The following is a 20,009-nucleotide window of genomic DNA, read 5'->3' as shown; positions in this document are numbered from 1 at the left end:
TGGATATCCATCCGCTGGATAGATACACACTGTAAATGATAAGTTTAGTATTATTATGCAGGTCATATCGTTTGGTGGTTGTCTTTTAGGTAAAGCTTGTTACAGTGACAGCATAGATTTGTACTGGTGATGGCCTCAGTGAGAGAACTGTGTACCACACCTTACCAATTAGGACGAGTAACAGTAGTGCCATTACGTACTCTGAGCTCTCCAAACCCAGAAGTGTTCTGAAATGTTAGCTGAATTGAAGCTTAGCGTAATTTCCATCGCAATTTTATCTTCACGCTACACTCATTCACATCTTTCTGTCTCTCTCCTCTCTGTCAGTACAAAACCGTAGTGATCCCCCCCCCCTCCACCCCTCCACTCCAGTTTCATCACATCCAGCACCCAGACTAGAGTTCATCAGAGGTTCACTCCTCTCCACATCCATCCAGATCTTCAGCCATTCTCTTCATCCTATCAGCACCACCACAGTGTCTAGACCAGGAGTATTCATGCAAAATTCAAAGAGTTCCAGCTAAAGAAAGCGTCCTCAAGCAAAAGTCAGTCTTAAGTCTAACCTACGTCATGTTCAGGGCCGTATAGACTCAGATGCCAGTCTGTTGGATGCAGCACACCAAGCTGAAACTAACGTCGTCTGATTCAACAGCCAACGTTCAGTTTTTGTTGTTTTAGAGACGTGTTGATTCAACCGTATGCTCATCTTGGAGGATGCAGCTTTTGGTGCTGTTAGTTACCCTACCATCATTAATATAAATGGGGTGGACAAAATAATAACGCATTACAGCACAATAGCACCACAAAACTTCATCCTCCAAAATGAGCGCAGAGTGGAATCGACAACTCTCTAAAATAGCTTCAACAAAAACCGACCTGGATAGATAATAATAGATAATGTTCTTTTTTAATTTCAAGTAAAATAAGGGCTGCATTTGAAAATAAAATACAGGATTCTGATCGATCATACTGGGCTCTTAGGTTGTTTATTTTCTGCATCCTCAGCTTGGATTTGAGTGGGTATGTTTGCTCCAAAGATTTGTGCTTTGTCTCGTAGTGGCAATTCACATTGGTGCTTTTGATAATAGCCACCATGCCGGAACATGTGAGACATACTAATTTTGAACTGGCCGTGGGAAGAATGAACACGTGAGAGTCTGTCCATTCATCAATAAAAGCTCTCTTTTTGCTGTCTGCTCTTCTCTCTTCAGAGCATGCCATGTGAAATTACTTTCCTCTGGCTCGCTTATTTCTCCCACTGCTTCTAAAGAAAGATGACACGTCTCCACTTCCTCCCACTGTAAAAAAACATGAAGCCAAAACATCCTGGGCACAGACACTGCCATCTTGCATGGTGATGTCATTATGGAGCAGTAGTGGTGGATGCTGGACCTATCAAGGTCCCACCCATACACCCACCTGACTCAATTGAGGGTTAGAGTTAGCTGTCAATCATGATGTATTACCCTCTTTTTATAGCATCAAATAGCTAATTAAAACCAAACTAAGAAGAAAACGGAACACACATCAGCATGATAAGAACTAGCTAAAATCTCTTTATGACCTCTTCTGCAGCGAGCCACCGGGGGAACGATCAAGATGTTTGGGAGCTGCCATGTTGTTCATCTTCACATGCACTCACATGATTGTCTCTTCCCTTGTATGTGTGTGTATGTCACTCACTGACCCATGCTGCAATGCTTCGAAATGCACAAATTTGATAGGCTGAACAGCATCATGTGGGATGATTTACAATGCATGCAATCTGTCTGTGAGTTTCCCGGGTCGCTAAACCAGTGCTGTAAAGGCTAGAAAAGCTGTGTCGGTCTCAGTCAATATTTAATGATTCTCACTAATTTATTAGTTATAGGTCCGGGTCCAGACAGGACGCCATCCGGCTCCGCACCGGTCCCTTACGATATGATGATGTCACAGCTGGATGTGATCGCCAAAGACGTTTCTTGTTTCTAACTAGTAAACACTGTTAATAACTATATAAGTCTATCCTGATTTAAATGCCCCCATTGTGTATTCTGTGCAGACAAAACTCCCCACTTACTGTTTGGGTTGCAAAGTAATTTAGAAACCAGAAATATATAATGCTATTGTCAGTTTTTGCTGCCGGGCAGAAATATTGCCATTTAGAAAAAGTGGTCTGCAGTTTGCTACAAGGTTGGTAGCAACAAAACTAAAATGTGCGTGTGTGTGTTTTTAATTGAGTGATTTATTTTATTTAAAATCTTTTACTACAAACAACACATAACTTGAAGTAAGGCTGTGTGTCCTCTAACTGGAGTATTAGACTGAGGTATGATGCGCCCGTAATTCATAGCATAAATACACTTGGGCTGATTGCTGCTGTTGACAACAAGAGCAGTGTTGTGCCTTCATTCAGAACTTAACTGTGCTCATTTGTAACCCGAAGGCATTAACTGAATAACAGCCCACATTACTTGAGCCCTTGACCAAAATAAGGTAGACTTTAAAGCTGAATAAATTGATGCTCTGGTCCCACGTGGACAAGCTGCCCAAAAGGAATCAATTTGTTTTTTCTGTTTTTCTGCCTCATGCATGAAAGTACAATGTCTCCTCCAGCTTTCCAGGAAAATATCTGGCTCTTTAGCTTCTAAATGCTTCAGTCCATTCACCAGCTTGTTGTGAACTCTGACCGTTTGTTGCCACTTGTTGCTGGGTATGTAGCGTACCGTGGGCTTGTCAGATTCCTTCTGCTGCTGCTGCTGGAAACAAGGCTGATGAGTTTGCTTGAAAACAAAAATAATGAGATGTTTCTCTGCTTTGCAGGAAATAGCCGATACTTCTCTGTTGCTTTGACACTACAAGCAACCCCTTTCACATTTACACAATAATTTCATCCAACACTCACACCGCCATTAAGAAGTGAAATATCTTGAGCTTTGATTCTTTCATTACATTTATTCATAATAACTCCATCCATAAATGCTGGAATAACCACACGCTTCGCTCCTCACAGAGCTCAAAATGCATCATGATGGGATGGGATTTTTTCAGGGGAATCAGTCATGTAGTCACGAACTATCTGGTGCATGCCATTGAGTTTTACGATAAATGTATGTGTTTCGTATGCATTATCTTGTTGAGCATTTTAAAAGCCCGTGTTGGGGCAAGCAGCCTTAAATGCTGTGGCAGGTGGCATAGTTTCATGCTATATACTTGTGCTTATACAGAGACGCATTTAACACACAAATACAAGAGATATTAATATTGATTGATGCAACTGTAAACCCTCTTCAACCTTCATTTAAACAGATATCGTAGCGTTTTTATAGATGGAACATGTATTTCTAAGTCTTCAGCTGTCAGAGTGACTAAGTGATAACATTAATACATTTGGTAGATTTCAAGACATTGAACGATGAATTTAAGTCAATGCGTTTTTCAAAATTGACGAATAGTATTTTGGAGAAACGGTTGATATCTTAGTGTATCGGGAACCTGTCAGATTGGCCCGTTTGATCAATACCTCTCTGTTGCGTTACTTTATGATGAAGGTACTGCATACAGAGCACATCAGTCAAAGACAGTTCTGTCCCCAGCCTTCGTAGGCGACCTCACTGAAGAAAGAAAATCTTCCACTGCGGTGATACTCGCACTCGTATGCAGAGCTTGTTGTATATCAATAAGGGCTTTCTCAAGAGGTAGCAGGAAGAAGCATTACTTGTATCAGTTTAGTAGACTTTGCCTCTCGGTGCTATCTTTTATTAAATCAAACAGGACATCCAATAGTTGGATGTGACGCAGCTATGCAGAGTAATCTCCTGGTAAGCTACAAATAATAACTGCTGCTCCCTGCTGCATGCATCAGGGTACAGTTCATACCAGTGGGAGGCAGAAAACAAATAAACACACACAGTGTGAGGAGGAAATATTTTCAGGGAAATGACTATAGCAGACATGATGTAAACACAGACAAGATGACAAAAATGTTCAATAAACAATTTATCAGTGCAGAACTTTTTTTTTCATTTCTTAAGCCACTATTATTGCTTATACCAAAAATGTGACAATGACATGCTTAAATAACCACTATGCATCATGTGTGTCTATATCTTGGGCTGCATCCTCTTTTGACGTTTCTTGTGTATGCCCAAAGAGTATCCTGGTGGCACTTTGTGTATGCACCCTGTCGATATTTTGCTCCATCCCTCATTTGCTACCAGTCACAGGCTTCAACAACCTCACTAATGAAATAAATAAATCTCTCTCCCCTGCTTTTTTTGAAATCCTATCCTATCCACCCCTACACACCCCCTCATCCTTTCAACTAGATGAAGCACTGCTGAGCCACCGTGAGACCTATTTTGAGTTTACACTTCCTTAATGCATCTGCCAAGGCTCATCAAGAAGCATTAGCAAGGGGGAGGAAAAAAAAAAAATCTCTTATAATCAATGCATCGTATGCAGTGCACCTCGCTTTTAGTTCAGTTTAGTGTGATCGGGCATGAATAGCCCACAGCTGCCATGACTAACCTAATCCAGACAGAAGCGGCCATGGGGGGAAGCATACAGATCATACAGTACACTTTATTAGAATTATTGATTCATTCAAAGTCTTGGTGGAAATCTTTGATCGCTTTCATGCACCAATAATCAGCAAGCTGATGTAAGCATGCATTATAGGACGGTTTTGACTTTACCACGAGCTACGGATCATACACCGTATTTTCCACTCATACCGCTCCACATACACAACCATCTGTGCAACGTCTATACCATTTTGCCTTGTGCAGTGTATCACATTCACACCTGGACACAATTTACAGTCGCCATTTCATCTTCGTGTCTCTGTGGGAGGCAACCAGAGCACCAGGAGGCCATGCACACTTACACAAGTATAGGCAAGATCTGCAGAAAGCTGTTGTGAGGTATCAGTGACAACCACTGCGCACTGGATCAGGACACCCATACCTCTCACATACTAAATGTGCATATCAATATTTCTATTAAAATAGTAGTTGTTTTTATACGGATTAAACAAATGAGATATAACGTGGGCACAATCTATTTCCTTTGCATAGGTCTAAACTAACTGTTTCCCCTAAATCCAGTCTTTATGCTAAGCTAAGCCAACCAGTGGCCGACTTTAGCTTCATAATTAACAGATACACACAACAGTGGCATCAATCTTCTCCTCGAACTCTCGGCAAAAAAAGTGAATGAGGATTGTAGCAATAAATAATGTAAGAATTTCCTGAAGGAATGCATTTGCACTTAATAGAACATGTAATGACCCTAATGACCCCTAACAATGTCACGACTTGCCTAGTAATGTACTAAAATGTACTGACTGATTTTACAGTAGCATTTTTACGCACAATAATACCTTTTAGATGGCTCAGTTTTTCCAGAACGGAACATGTAATAATTTTGATGGATAATGTAATAATGTAAAAAAATAATGCTTGTAAACTAAATGTTCCTTGTGTATACCGAAAAATGGTCTGTGGATATGAGGATGTGGATGACACAAAACGCAAACTTTTTGTCTCTTAAAGAATCGCTTTGGTGTAGCTATTACTATAGTTAAGTATCCCTCTGTGCACCGTTACATTCAGGAACACTAGTACTGGCCGTAGACACCGGCAGGCTTAAGATGACACACTTGGCATTTAAGAGCAAATTTTTCTTGTTTGGTTGCTCTGTTTACACAAGAGATGCTCTTTTTAGTAAAATCTCTTCCATTTTTACTGATTTCCTTTAGCAGGGTGATTATGAAAACCTTGAGTTTTGCTTTAGGGAAAGGACTTTTTTTTTTTTATTGCTCTTCCACGCTTGGAAGACAAGGCAGAATATTTTGTTTAAGACTGAGCTGTAAAATAACTCATAATTCTATAAGGAAATTAAAACTAATGAATGATTTTAACACCGTTACTGTAATTCTGGTGTCTTGTAAGCCCACAAGGGCGTATTGTGTGGATGACGAAGATAATGATTTAATCAATCAATTAATGGAATGGTCTCAATCATATAATGGTCTCCTGAGGTCGTCCATCACTCAATAAGACCAGGTTGTAGTTGTATGACCATGAATTTCTGTCCATGTGTGTTTGGCTCTGTGGTGCTCGAAGCCTGTGATTTAACAGTCATTCCTTATTTCACATCCGACGTATGTATGTATAACTTAAATTCATAAAACACCAAACTGAATATGAACACAGTATTAAAGAAGTCAAAAGTGTTAGGGACACGACCAATCGGTTTCACTCACAAGAAACATGTGGGAACAGTCTGACAAAGGAGTCAAAGGGAGGCCATCTTAAAAAGGGGAGTCTTAATGGGGATGATGAGGATCAGGTGTGTCCTGCTGCTACTGAGGAGGTCGGCTCTGCCCCTGCCACACTGCAGCACTGCAACACAAACACAGAACACAAAAGTAGGAAAAACACAACCATGACACAAAAGTATTACATTATCTATTTTAAGAAAAATAATTACCCAACTGAACATTTTAAATAAATTCCCAGTATATCAGTCAAGATATGACATCGCTGTCATCATTCAGTCCAGTCTCCCTCCTCTCCTTTCCCTGTTGTTTTCCTGTTCTCCCGCCTCCTGCGTGTCCTGTGTGTTTATGGGAGGGTCATTCACCTGCGAGCCGTCCAGCTGCACACCTGACGCTCATCCAATCGGCCAACCTACGCAGTATCAAACCCCGGCTCGTCACCGGCTCACCTGTTGTCCCTTAGTGGTGCAGATAATGCGGCCAATTCTCTAGTTTCCTCGTGGTCTTCCAGAGATACTTTACTCTCCTGTGCTCCAGACTTCCGTCCTTACCAGCTAACCGGACCACTCTCTCGGTTTTCCTCACCTCTTTGCTCCACTCACTGTCAGGATTCCTTGATCTCCAGCTTCTACCTGCTCCTCTGCCTCCTGCCACCTGCCACAGCCGTCTCCTCCATGTTTCCCACCGTTTGGAATCTCCTCATCAGCCACGTCCACTCTCATACAAATAAAACCCTGTTTCTAAGTCTCCAGTCTGCATTAGGGTTCAGCCTTTACTGGGTTATATTACATTTTCAATTAAGTGCAGATTTTCTGGCATTATCACAACATGATTACATTATTGGGTGGATGTTTCCCAAAATGTCAGTCTTTTGCTTTAATGTCAAAACTGGGCACGAAGACACAACCTCTTGCTGTAAAAGCTATTGATGTGGTTTGTGTTTCTTCCAACATCTGTTGCATTAGTGTCGTCAGATTAAACTAGCTCCGCAGTATAATGCCACATTTAATACATCACAAGTACAAGTTGAGGACTTGTAATGTATTTTTTACATGATTGTATTGTAGCACTTTTACTTTAGAACAGAAAACAAACCTTTTTTGTGTGTAGAAACCACGTGGCCACCGGGCAGGAGATATCGGCTTCATTAACATATATGATGGACTGTTCCTGTTAAGGTGCAAATTGGGAGCATGTTCAAATTGACAACTTTGACCGATTTACTAAAGTAGACAGAGATTGTTTGCCCCGAAGGTGAGCACTGTATTTTTACATCAAGGACAAGAAGACACAGTGACTTTGACAATGGCTGCACGTTCAGAAAATAATGAAACAGAGCCGGAGACATAGATGAGTTACATTATCTCATTCCCAGATGAAACACAGGGCAGCCTACACAGAATAGTAACAAGCATTTCAAAAATAAAGGCAATATTATTATTTCCTGTCTCTTTTTATTATTCCCTTTCTCTTTTCTGTGACATTTAAAAACCTGGAGCCCAAAGCCGTGCAGGTGAACCATATAGTCAAAAATAAATGCAATATAAAAAAATCCATTAAAATTCCACCTGTTAGTAGTTTCCATTGGTTTCCAGGAAAAGGCAATCCTAATTATGAATTATACATAGTTGTACAAACCTCCTGATAAAACCTAATAGTACATGGTACATTTTCTACAACTTCTACTCTGCTAGTATAACAGAAACACTGTGTAGAAAAATGATTTTTATAAAAATGAATTTGATTTTGTAGCACAAAGAACTGTGGGAAAACAGCAGAGGTAGATACTGTAGATAAATGGTATCAGAGTGATGGCAATGTTACTGCGCGTCACGTCCTCAGTTGCGTTCCACAATTGCTCCACAATGCTTAAAATTCTTGCTTAAAACACTTCCATAACTAACATACTTATTTCAACCCAAACCATCTTTTCCTAAACCTGCGAGTAAACAAAAACCATGAGTTGACTCATCGCCCCTCTGTCCAATGGAAGTATCGTTTCTCTTTACCCATTTTGTAATTTTCACTGAATGATAGCAGTTCTTCAAACTACACGATCCTCCTCAACTGTTTTAATTAAAAAAAACAGTGACAAAAAAAATGAACTTCAGTTGTAGAGTTTCTGATGTTCCTCTGTGCACTTGGGATTCAACTGATCACTTTGTTTGTATTTGCATACAGATTCAGGCTTTTAAGCAAATTACATTCAAAACGGAGGAGGCATATTTTCATTTCAGACGGATTTGTTCGTGTGAGGAGTATGACGAGAAGCACACCAGTATTAACATCAAAGAGCCGTTGAAAATGTGAAGTTGATTGAATTGTGGCATTTACCAAAGCTTTTTTTGTTCTTGCTAATTAGCTGCCTGGGTTTCTCTACATTATCACATGTATTCACATGTCTCGGCAACTTGAGAATATGATGCAATGTACCATTTTAATTTTTTTAACATTTCTTTTTCCACCAGTCAGCTCGTGCAGACTCGCTTGACTGAAAAGCAGTTGCCCATTTGCGAAGGAATCCTTTTCATCTTCTCAACACAGTCTCATCCCCGAGGACAGTTCTTTTCATTCTCTCAGTCTCTGCCTGTCTTTATTGCACCAACACACCAACACAGGTGGGATCAGTTCCTGAGGTCTCAGGCTGTGCACGAGCCAGAGCAGAGAGTTGAAATGCTGCTCATGGGGCCCAGCGTTTGGCATCCAGTGAGACATGCAGCAGGCCTGCAGTTTACTGGCTCACGTCGACTTCACGCTCTCCCAGTGGCACGGAGGATTAACCCGAGCCCTTCTGCTCTGCCTGCGCTTCTCCCCGACCAAGCTGCTCTCTGGCAAGTCGGCAAACAAAGCCAGGTTGTGGAAATAACATATTTATGCATAAAGGCATAGATTGTTTCAACTTTTTTTTGTTAGGAATATTTATTGCTTTGTTAAATCATTGTGTGCCTGTGATGATCAAATGCAAAAAATATCTGTATTAATATTGGGATGAGAATTAATAGTAAAAGAAAATCATTTGGGTCACAGTGAGACATTTCCAGCGTGAACTTGATATATCTGCCACAACAGTGCATCCTCACACTATTAACTATCCCACCTCGATGTCTCTCTGGCTGACAGATCCCCGTCTTCTCCATGCTGGTAAATCAGAGGAAAGTTGTGACTTCAGCAGGCCGGTCAGTTCATGTGTCAGTGACACCACGGGGAAAGGCACTAATGCGGCGCCCTGTAACTAGATTAAAGCAAGATCGGCTGCAAACTTGAAGAATCAATTTCTAACTCAGCCCAGTTTTAATCGGCGGCGATGGATTCTGCAGTGTCAGTGGGTGAAGCGTCATTACTCACAACACCTGAGGGAAGTGACAGCGGATGTAATGAGATTCCCAGTGCCCTGTCTCTCATATACATCAGCAGCACTAAATAGCATGAAGGGAGCTGGGGATTATGTTTATAAATGTTCTTTGCATGGCAGCCCGCGGAAGACGGGCTCTTTAAATAGCACTGGTTCTGTCTCCCAGCTTTCTTTTTTTTTTTCCAGCCTGTGATTGCGTCATTAAAAACATGCCCGAGTTGATGTTTGGTGAGAGTTTTGCTGTTAAGTCAAATAGAAAAATGTATTCAGTGTGTACTTCTATCCAGTGGGGCTTAAAAGTAGCAAAAGTGCATACATTACTTTGCTTTGGGACTGGCTCACAGGCCGGCAACATGTCCTGCTGGATGGAAGCATGGTGACTGCTAGACTGCACATGGGTCTAACCTTTATCACAGAGGGTCTCATTAGCTTCTCCATATGCATATTTCTTTCAACTGTATCAGTGTCTTAGAAGAATTTGACACTTTGATTTGAATTATTTAATTTAGAGAATGAAGAGAAATGATCTGAGCTAAATCATCATAAAAAATAAAAGATATTTCACAAGTTCAACATTTACAAACACCTATTCAGTGCTATGCTTTTTGATAATCATTTTCTCACCAGAGAGGATTTATACAGGTGGTGACAGCAGTCCTGTTGTACATACCTACAAAGTGGCTTTTTACAGTTCACTCAGTTAGTTTAGAGTCAGATTTCACCTGTTGGTAGTGCCAAGGTCTCTGCCAAGGTCTTGAAAAGTTTTCAAAAAAAGATATCTTCAGTCTCAAATGCTTTCCCTTGCATGCTGTAGAAAGTAATTATCAGAATACTTTGTATGTGATTGTCAGTTGTCAGGAGATTTACACACCTATAGCAGCGGTTTGTGCACTGAGTTTCAGTCAGCTGCATCAGACCTGTGGCGAACGCTGTCACTTACACTGACACTCAGACGACATAGCAGTCATCGGCCTCATCTACAACGGTGATGAGTCTGCATGAAGACGGAGGAGATAGAACAGCTGGTCGTCTGTGCTGTCATAACTGTGCTGTCATAACAGCTTCGCCATACTCAGCAGCACTGTGTCTGCCATCTTACTGTCCGATTTCTGGGATCAGCAATCTCCCAGGACCTGAAGTGGGCGGCTCCATCATCAGAAAGGCCCAGCAGAGGAGGTACTCACTACTCCAGCTCCAGGAACAGACCACAATGGATTGCAGAAAAAAAAAATCATTGGTGCCAGCCTGCCCCCCAATCAGGACTGTCCAGAATCAGGACAAAGGCAGGAAATATCCCTGCAGACCAAAACAACTACACCCAAGAATGGTTTGTTTCCACAGACCTTCCTTCTGATGAATAGTTAACTGTTAATATATGTCATATATAACCCTCAAACAGTTAAATCAGTCAATAACCGTGTAACACTAAAACATCCACTTGCACTCAAATTTTATATAGAAATGTTTATATATAATTACAGTATACACACATTCTATTATGTACATACCATCCATCACTGTCAGATATCATTCCTGCTGTACGTAGACACATATACATGCATATGGTGTACAGAACCATCCACTTCATGTATATTCATTCATTATTTACTTCTTTGCGCTATGTATTGTTTACAATTTACAGAAACACCAGATTTGTATATAGGTAGTGTACGTTGTTGTTCATTGTTGCTTTTATAAATATTCATACGCATATTTTCTCACCTATTTATATCCATGTAATAGTTCTACTGTGTGTTTAGTTTCACCTATCTTAGTTCAGATTTGTTCTCCCTTACTTTGAGAGCAATTTGAGATTAAACTCAAATTACCTGTATGTGTACACATACATGGCTACTAACTGTGACTCGACTTTTCCTCTGGATCACTACTGCCGGCTACTGTATGGCTAGTGAGCCCACTGTCTCATAATGGGCAAGTGACAACTTTAGCTCAAATTTCAATGAACCTGAATTAATTTATAATTATAATATAATATAATATATATATAATATATATAACTTTTTTTTTTTTCAGTTGATGAATCCATCCATCCACGTGCAGCCACTTGTTTGGATCCCGGTCACATTCATTTAATCCATTACATGACAAGTATTATAGCTATGGTGCTTAAGCTTATTGTCCTCACTCGTTTTCCTTAATGTTTTGATATTGTTTAACATGTACTAAACTGCTTTCTCTGTCATATTCAAAAACATCTAAAAAAAAGTCTAAAACCGAACCTGGTGAACCCTGTAGAAACCTGATGATGGATGTACCAGGCTGTATTATCTATTAATTACATATCTCAGTTTTTATCTTTTGTGTGCTGGTGGAGCAATGGGAAGGTTTGCCTTGAAACTACTCTCATGTAATTAACAGCATGTTTCAACATCATTCATTGCACTTAAGCGGTGATTGTGATGTGTTCAAGGCTCGAAGTGGAATTCGCATGAAGGAGAATACTCCTGGATCATTTACTTTCTTCATGACATCACCTCCACTATCTACAAACTCTGGGTGCATTAGAAACTCATCATAGTTCTTGTAACCTTCACTAAGAACTATAGTCCTGTACATGACGCCAAAGAAATGGGTCATATTGTATGACTCTACAATAGCAACATTTTTAAATTGAATCCAGATGGGGTTAGTTATGACAAATCAGCTGCTGTTTAGGTATAATTAAGGTTAGCTCACCAATCAGTTCCTACTTATGGCTTCATAAAAAATAGTAAAGTTTCACTCATATAGACAGACCAAACAATAGGCAAAAAAATGACAGGTTTGATATTATTGGCTGTTGTAAATCCAGCAGCTGAACAGTAAGAATCTGAGCAGAAAAGGCCACCTCAGGATGAAGTGAAAAAGTAATTTTCCGATGAGATTCAGCACTTTGCTCACACACTTTAACTCACATACCAAGATTTGTCCTTGAGCTGATCTTAGACTCCCTAATGTGAACGCACGGGGAAAAACTTCCATGTAGTGGAAATCCATTTATCTCCCTGAATGGGACGTCTCATCTGACATCCGAGCCTCCTGTTTAATGTCTTCCTCGGTGCTAGGGGCCATTTTAAATCCAGCATCAGAGAGACACGGCCGAAACACAAACACAGCAGTACAGACACAAACACAGATATAAGCACACAAACAGATAGCAGGCAGTTAGAGAGATAAAATCATCCGTCCAAAATGATTAGTGACGCCTCGTTCTTGTATCAGCTTAGTGTGTAAGCAACGTGAAGAGAATTCAGCTGGGACTGGTTTTTTTTTTCTTCTTTGAAACACAGGTTAACCCATAAGACCCATTTCTCCTTAAACTAAAATTATGGGGGATGTAAAACACACTAAATGCACATTTCTGAACTTATTTTTCAGATACTGTCCGAGATCTGATGTTCTGTTAAATATATGTCACAACATTATTTTTCAAGTTATTTCATACCAACTTTTTCATAAAATACGGTGAGGACAGGTTAATTGTAATCTAGGACCGTGTTAGAATTGTTAAAGTGATTGAAACTTACCGTTTAATAACAAAAACAAGCTATTTAAAATGAGCTAGTTGTGTCACAGGTTTTAATCAGGCAGACCACCATTTTGGAAATGGTTTTCCTGGAAACACAAACTTGACACTGCGTCACATGACTGCACCAGGATGTTTAGTAGCTGTCACTGAAGGACTTCATGAAATTGCTGTATTGGGAAATTTCCATAATAAATACACTGTTGCCCATAAAGTTGGAATGAAATGTTTTTTACCTCTTCTCATGAAATGATTGTGACAATGTGATTTATTCTTGATAAATAAAGTGTATATCTTCTCAACTTTATTGATCAAACACTTCCAAACATATCACAGTGAAACTTAAACCACAATTAACCTTTGCAAACTGTGTATTCAGGCTTTAACACAATTGGGGGTATTGAACGATTATTCCAACTTTATGGGCAACAGTGTATAATTTAAAAGGTCTGTGACACCAGTGTCACTGTGGGTTCTTATGGGTTAACATAAATATGCACTTATAGTATATGTATAGTTATACAATGTAGGTGAGTCCTGCCTATATGCGCTGCAACCTGTTTTTTTCCCCCCCACTCAAAAGCTTTCCATATAAAAAGAACAAACTGACAAATACAACGTGTAGCAGTTGGAAGTTTCAGAAAAAGCTTTCAAATTTGAAACTTTTCTTTTGCTGCATTAAATGTAACAAAAGAACATCCGTTTCTTTCTGCTGATTAGTATGGACTAACCTTTTCAGCCCTAATACAATATCATCATGCGCATGTTGTTTTTCATCATCCACTCTCACTGTGACATTTCAGAATAAGAATAAAAAATCCCTGCCAATCATCCATCTCCTGTTCAGTATTTCACCACAGTAAACAACAAAATATATCTCTTAGGCACAACCTGATCTCACAGAAATGTATATGTAAATATATATGTATGGCCGCAACCTCTTAACACTACAATTACATAGTTTAAACATAATTTTAACACACCGCATAAACTGTTAAATAGCCTTTGATAAGTCATATAATTACCATTGGATGGCACCAGCGACAGGCTTACTGGAGCTCTGCTGTTGTTCATTTTTTCTTTTCTTTTTTTCTTACCCTTCACCCCCACATTTCACCTCTCAGTCCTCCTCCTCCAAACTCTGGATTACCAAGACCAACTGTCTTAAGCACTGTGCAGCAATTCAGCTGCTTTCCTTTTCTTATTTCAGCTACCAGGAAATGATCCAAACCAATGCAATTTTAAGAATGAAAGATCTAATTGATTGTTAGGTTTAGGAAAAGATCATGGTTTGGGTTTACATAAGTAAATGAGTTATGTAAGTTATGTTATGTTACGTATGTAATCACTTTCATGTGAGTTGTGTATGTCAGTGTCAGCTAGTTACTTACTTACTTGTAACTTACATAACGTTTTATATGTAAGTTAAGTGCCGTAAGTTGAGTGTTATCCCAGAATGTTATCCAAGTTAACTTAAATAAGTCAACTGTGACTTTTGGTTTCACATGGGACATGGACAGCAGTCTCCTCTGTCATCACCTGTCTACAACCATCCAGTGTGCGACCTGGGAATTAGTGTGTCGACCACGACAAAGGATCCAAATTGACTCTCTATTGGCGTTGTTTCCATGGCACCATGTACCATGTAATGAGCTGTTAAGAGGTTGAAGTCATTTCATATTTCTCTACGACTGGCCTGCTTAAACAGACATTTCTTATGTGAGCTGATGAGTTGATGAAAACTGTAATAATGTCATAATAACGATGAGCTGCATTTTAAAGGTTGTGTTGTTTGCAGCCTAGGTGCTGCTCTCCGTCAGGTTTGGTGCTCACTTGTGAAGTGAATCTGCAGAGGGAGCAGTAATTTCAGGTTTCTTATTCAGGGACTTAATCAGCACATCTGCTCTGTTTACCAGAGGAATCATTTCCCTTGTCAATACGATCTTTTTTTTTTCTAATTAACAGCAGGTGTTTTCTATGTAGTTTCTCTTTTAGGTTAAATTTTAAACAGAAACTTCCTTGAAAAACAGCTTGTGAGTTTAGAATGGTCCTGAGTGCACTGCAGATGTGTGGTAGGAACTACCTTTACCTCGTGTTACTGCTACTGCTACTGCTACTGCTCGTGTTACTGCTACGTATTCTTTTCCCCCTTTTTTCATCAGGCTGTTTGACTAAAGTGCTTCTTCCATGAGAAGCAAATCAGATTGAAGTATGCACTGTTACCTTGAGTGCCACTGACTGGTCATTAAATCTGTTAAAGAATTTCTGAATGCTTTGGATGGATTAATAGAAATCTCTTTAGCCTACAGCGCCAGACCAACTGGGCCTCGAACCTGAACGACAAACTAGGTCATTTGGCAGCGCGATCTACTAAACTCTCACTAATTAAACAGCTTTGTCAAGGTCAGGAAAAGATTGTGGTCATAAATAAAAGAGAGAGCGCTGAACACTGGTAGAAAACAGGACACAAACCAGAGACTTTCATAATGAAGTAATTTGCTTTGGGTGCCTCAGTAGCAAGCCCGAAGTTTATGGTAGAAAAAGCCAAGATCATTAAAGCATGTAGCTTTAGCCTCAATCTACCTTCAATCAGTCAATATCAGGGTGTCCAAGCATTTTCAAACAGCTGTAGCTACCTAGATAAACTGCAGTGGCAGCTGTTATTTCAATAGAATAGAGATGAGAATACTTCTGTCTGAAGTCAAGGACCCATTGTGCCCTGCATGAATGGAAAGCTAAGCAGCCATTGCAACAAGGGCCAAGGTGGTATAGCGAGCAATCTGTCAATGCTTTTAACGCATCAGATACACTGTACGGTCAGAGCTATAGTCAAGGTAACTGCCATGAGCAAATGTGATAAAATGGTTTCTTCTTTGGCAATTTTATTCGCTACTAAAAGGTTTGCATCTATTCTTTTAGGAAATGTAACTGCTCCCAGGATTATGTCAACAGTGGCAATGCTTTTTTTTGTTTGTTTCCAGTCCAGAAAGTGCTACGTCTTTGTACCAAACACAAGTCATAGGGGAGACTGTGGGGGTGAACAGCACTGTGACACTGGGCGTTGGGTTTCACCATCTAGCTGCAAAAAGTGCTTCAAGTCATCGGTGACTTTCTACATTCTTTATCCAAGACCTCTGTCTTTCCCTTAGCTTAAAGCAAGCGCCTCGATTCACCACAGAAATGTTCAGCATGCTTTAACCACTGACTGTTTTGCAGATACATAAAATATTAACATTTGTGAACAAACAATCCCTTTAGACATAAAAACGAGGACGTAATTGCACACACTTGCACTTTATTGAATCAGTGCGTGAGCAGTGTAATGAAGGCGCAGCGTCACGTTGTTCATCACATTGATTGCATTTTGCCGTCGATGTTGTTCCTCCGTATTCAGATGACCTGAGGTGCAGCCAGGAGTAATCTGCTCTGTGTGGCCTTTCCCTGCCTGACCTTCTCAGTGATTAATGCAGGGCCAGTGCCTCTGTGTTAACCTCCCAACACCTCTGACACAGCTCCCCTCAGCTGTTGCCTCGCACACGTCCTGAGCTTACTGGCCAGATGCTGAGGCTAGAGGGGCTGGAACATTCTGTGGGCAGTGTGTAATTAATGTGTTGGACAGCACATTAAATCTAGACCACTTAAAGAGTCTAGCAGCTCTCTGAGGAATACATGCACGTGGTGTTCTCAGCGGCACAATGCTATTTCACCTGCCAAGCATTGTCACGCTGGTTTCAGCACGTAAGTACAGTGCTTCTCAGCAGCTGCGACTTATTTTCAGGATTTTTCTTTTGTTTGTGGGGCATTTGCTTTTCAGATTTACATAAATGTGTCGCTAGCAAAGTTGAGGCTTAGCCAGAGTGCTAAGACGATATAAGAATGAATGGGTCAGTGTGTAACCTCATTAACCAGTAATGCACCTCATGGCTTTAAATAATTGATCTAATGGCTTGTTTCAGCTCCGGGCTAAGATCTCTGTCCATTGCTAAAACAATTTAACATCTATTCTTTATAGCCTTGTTGTGTCTTTACTTTAAAGCACTTTGTTCTGGGATGAAAAGTTTTCCTGACTGTACATTCAAAGGATAACTTCAGAGTCTTGACTATTGTATGTATTATCATCTTACTACTGGTTATGATAATGTAGCAGTCAAAAAAAATTGATTACTGAGATTGAAAAACACTAAGAAACAAGCCATTCATTTATCCATAATATATAACCATTTTATTTTAATGTGAAACTTAAAGCGAGTGCCACTGAGGCCCACTTTATCTGTGTTGGTCAACCATGGCACAGTTAAGAGAAAGATTGCAGTTATGGCGGATTCATTATGGTTATGTTTAGTCGGATCAGACACTTGGTTAAGGTTTGGAGAATAATGCAGTTATTAATAAAAACCCAAAGATCATTTGCAGGCATGGGACACTGCTTCCTGCTCTGGTGCCGAGTGTTGGACGTAGATCATGAAGTACGGAATCATCCGTCATGAATTTAAGTCCCGAGGACACTGAGCTGAGCCCACAGAAACAACTGCCAAAGCAGTGAAATAAAACCCAGCCTGTAATGAGTTGGAATTATCCTGTAAGATAAGTGAGGATGAAGAATTAGTCTGGTTGATCTTTGTGAAATTGCAGAAAATAAATCCACTTAACACCAGCTTGAAATATACTACTGGGATTCCTCACCACAAGGATTTACCCTGCACATTCTCCTAATCAGAGATCTGAATTTGATCAAAGTATCCAAAAGATAAAAGAGAGCGGGACACATGTGACCCATGCTAGCCAGTCAGTAACAAAGGCCTGTAACTTCACAGTATAATTGTGGTGATTCTGTATCATTATTTTCAAACCTTTTGAGTGCGATGATTAGATGAGTCACACTATTTTTTTCCTGTTGAAACTCAATCAGAGGTGTGTCGCTGCATGCAGATGACCCATGAGCGCACTGATGACCGCAGTAACACCCCTAATATGTGTAATCTCCTACATCAGAGTCTGATCAGCAACGTCTGAGATAAAGCATGTTATTATTAAACGAACAGAAAGATCTGATCTACAGTCATCTCCCCGCTTTCAAATAACTGAGGAGGTGACCGGCCAAAAGCACTAGTTGAATGAGAATCACGGGATGTGTCTCTTTCATTTAATTAAGATGTCTTGCTCTGTTAAGTTATCATATACCATTTATTTCCTGGGGTCCGTGTTATATTACACTGGATTCTTAGTCAGGATAATCAACACATTTTTACAACATACAGTAATAATGCACAACCACAATAACAATACATCATAACCACACTCATGACATAAAAAAGTCAAACTAAAATTAAAGATTAAAATTACATTAAGTGGAACAAAGTGGTCAGCAAAAATTAATTCATTATTCATCATTTTCTAAAGTAAACTACTTTTTCTACAAAGTGCAGAAAGAGTTCCGGGCGTTTGAGCTTCTAAAAGTCAATAATAAAAGTCATTATCAGCATAGACAATGCGGGGTGGCTGACAGTTTTAGCACTTCAAAGGTGAAGATGGGCATGAAACTCTTGTGGCTGAATCATTACTCAAAAAAAGATGAGCGACCACGTTAGAAAGCAGCTACTGGTTCCTTGACAAAGTCAGACTGTGTTCATAAAGCGTGAGGAGTGAAGTCAATATGACTTCATTTTCTAAGTCAGAAATGTCTGTCAGAAATATCAGCGAGTGCGGCTTTCATCAGAGGATGTAGCTGCAGCTGTTCCCATGCTAAACCTAAGAGACTCATTACTATGTTGAGGGGCACAGAGATATCATTAGAAAGTAGAACTTTCCCATCTTTCTATCTTATTACTTTCATTTCAAAATAAAAATTTTACTTCCAGGCAAGATATGACATCGCTGCTCTCTGCAGGGAATAACTAATTTTACTGACTAACTTCAATAACTTTAATAAAGAAAAAGTTGATTTTTTTCTGCCATTTCCTTCTGCTGCAACCATCGTTTCCATCATGTGTCCATCACTGACACTTCTGTTTGTGTCCATCATATATGAGTCCCACAGCTTCTTGAAAGATCATTCCGTCTTTCAGACATACTGTGCGTCGCCTCTTCCTTCACCATCAACTGTTTCCATCCACCTGAGTGGACATACAGTACGTGATATTTAAAAAAAATGACAAAAACATGTTTTCAGGTTTGGCTGCGGAGGAAATGTTGGTGTTGTTGGTGTCAATAAAGCAAAATGCTTGAAAATGCTGGAAAAAGACTGAATAAATCATGACGTACATGAAGCACACACACCTCCTGGAATCTTCCGCTTGATGGGAGAGACCAAAAATGGCGGCAGACGAAAATATCAGATTTGTGCAGAGTGATGACGAGTGTGTAACCTTCCTCACATTAATGCATGAAATGAACACCCACACGCACACACGCAATGAAATAAAACACTCCACTTCCTTCATGGTTTCCTCATAGCTTCCCACTGTTTAAGGTTCATATGGCGCTCTGTAATTCACATCACCTCTCTGCCTCTTCTTCTGCGATGCTTTAAAAAAATAGATTTCTCAACTGTCAGGATGTAAAAGAGGCCACGAGAAAGTTACTGCATGCTGGTCTTCATCATGTCACCGCCAACAAATTGATTTTAAAAATAGTTCATTCCTGACATTTATGTTCAATTTTGGTTAAAAACAGAATTACAAAGATGTGACCTGATTTCATGCAATTCTTTCATTATCTCAAAAATAGATAAAATAGATAATACATTTATTTTACATTTTGAAATATTACTATCTGAATATTGTTATGTTATGTTGTTTGGTATTAACTGGAATATTGTTTTAATAACTGTTTTAATTATAAGGTGGTGACTGAACCTGTTTCAGTTCATT

This window comes from Pempheris klunzingeri, chromosome 10 (genome assembly GCF_042242105.1).
Source record: "Pempheris klunzingeri isolate RE-2024b chromosome 10, fPemKlu1.hap1, whole genome shotgun sequence".
NCBI classification, from domain to species: domain Eukaryota; kingdom Metazoa; phylum Chordata; class Actinopteri; order Acropomatiformes; family Pempheridae; genus Pempheris; species Pempheris klunzingeri.
This window is presented reverse-complemented; position numbering follows the sequence as displayed.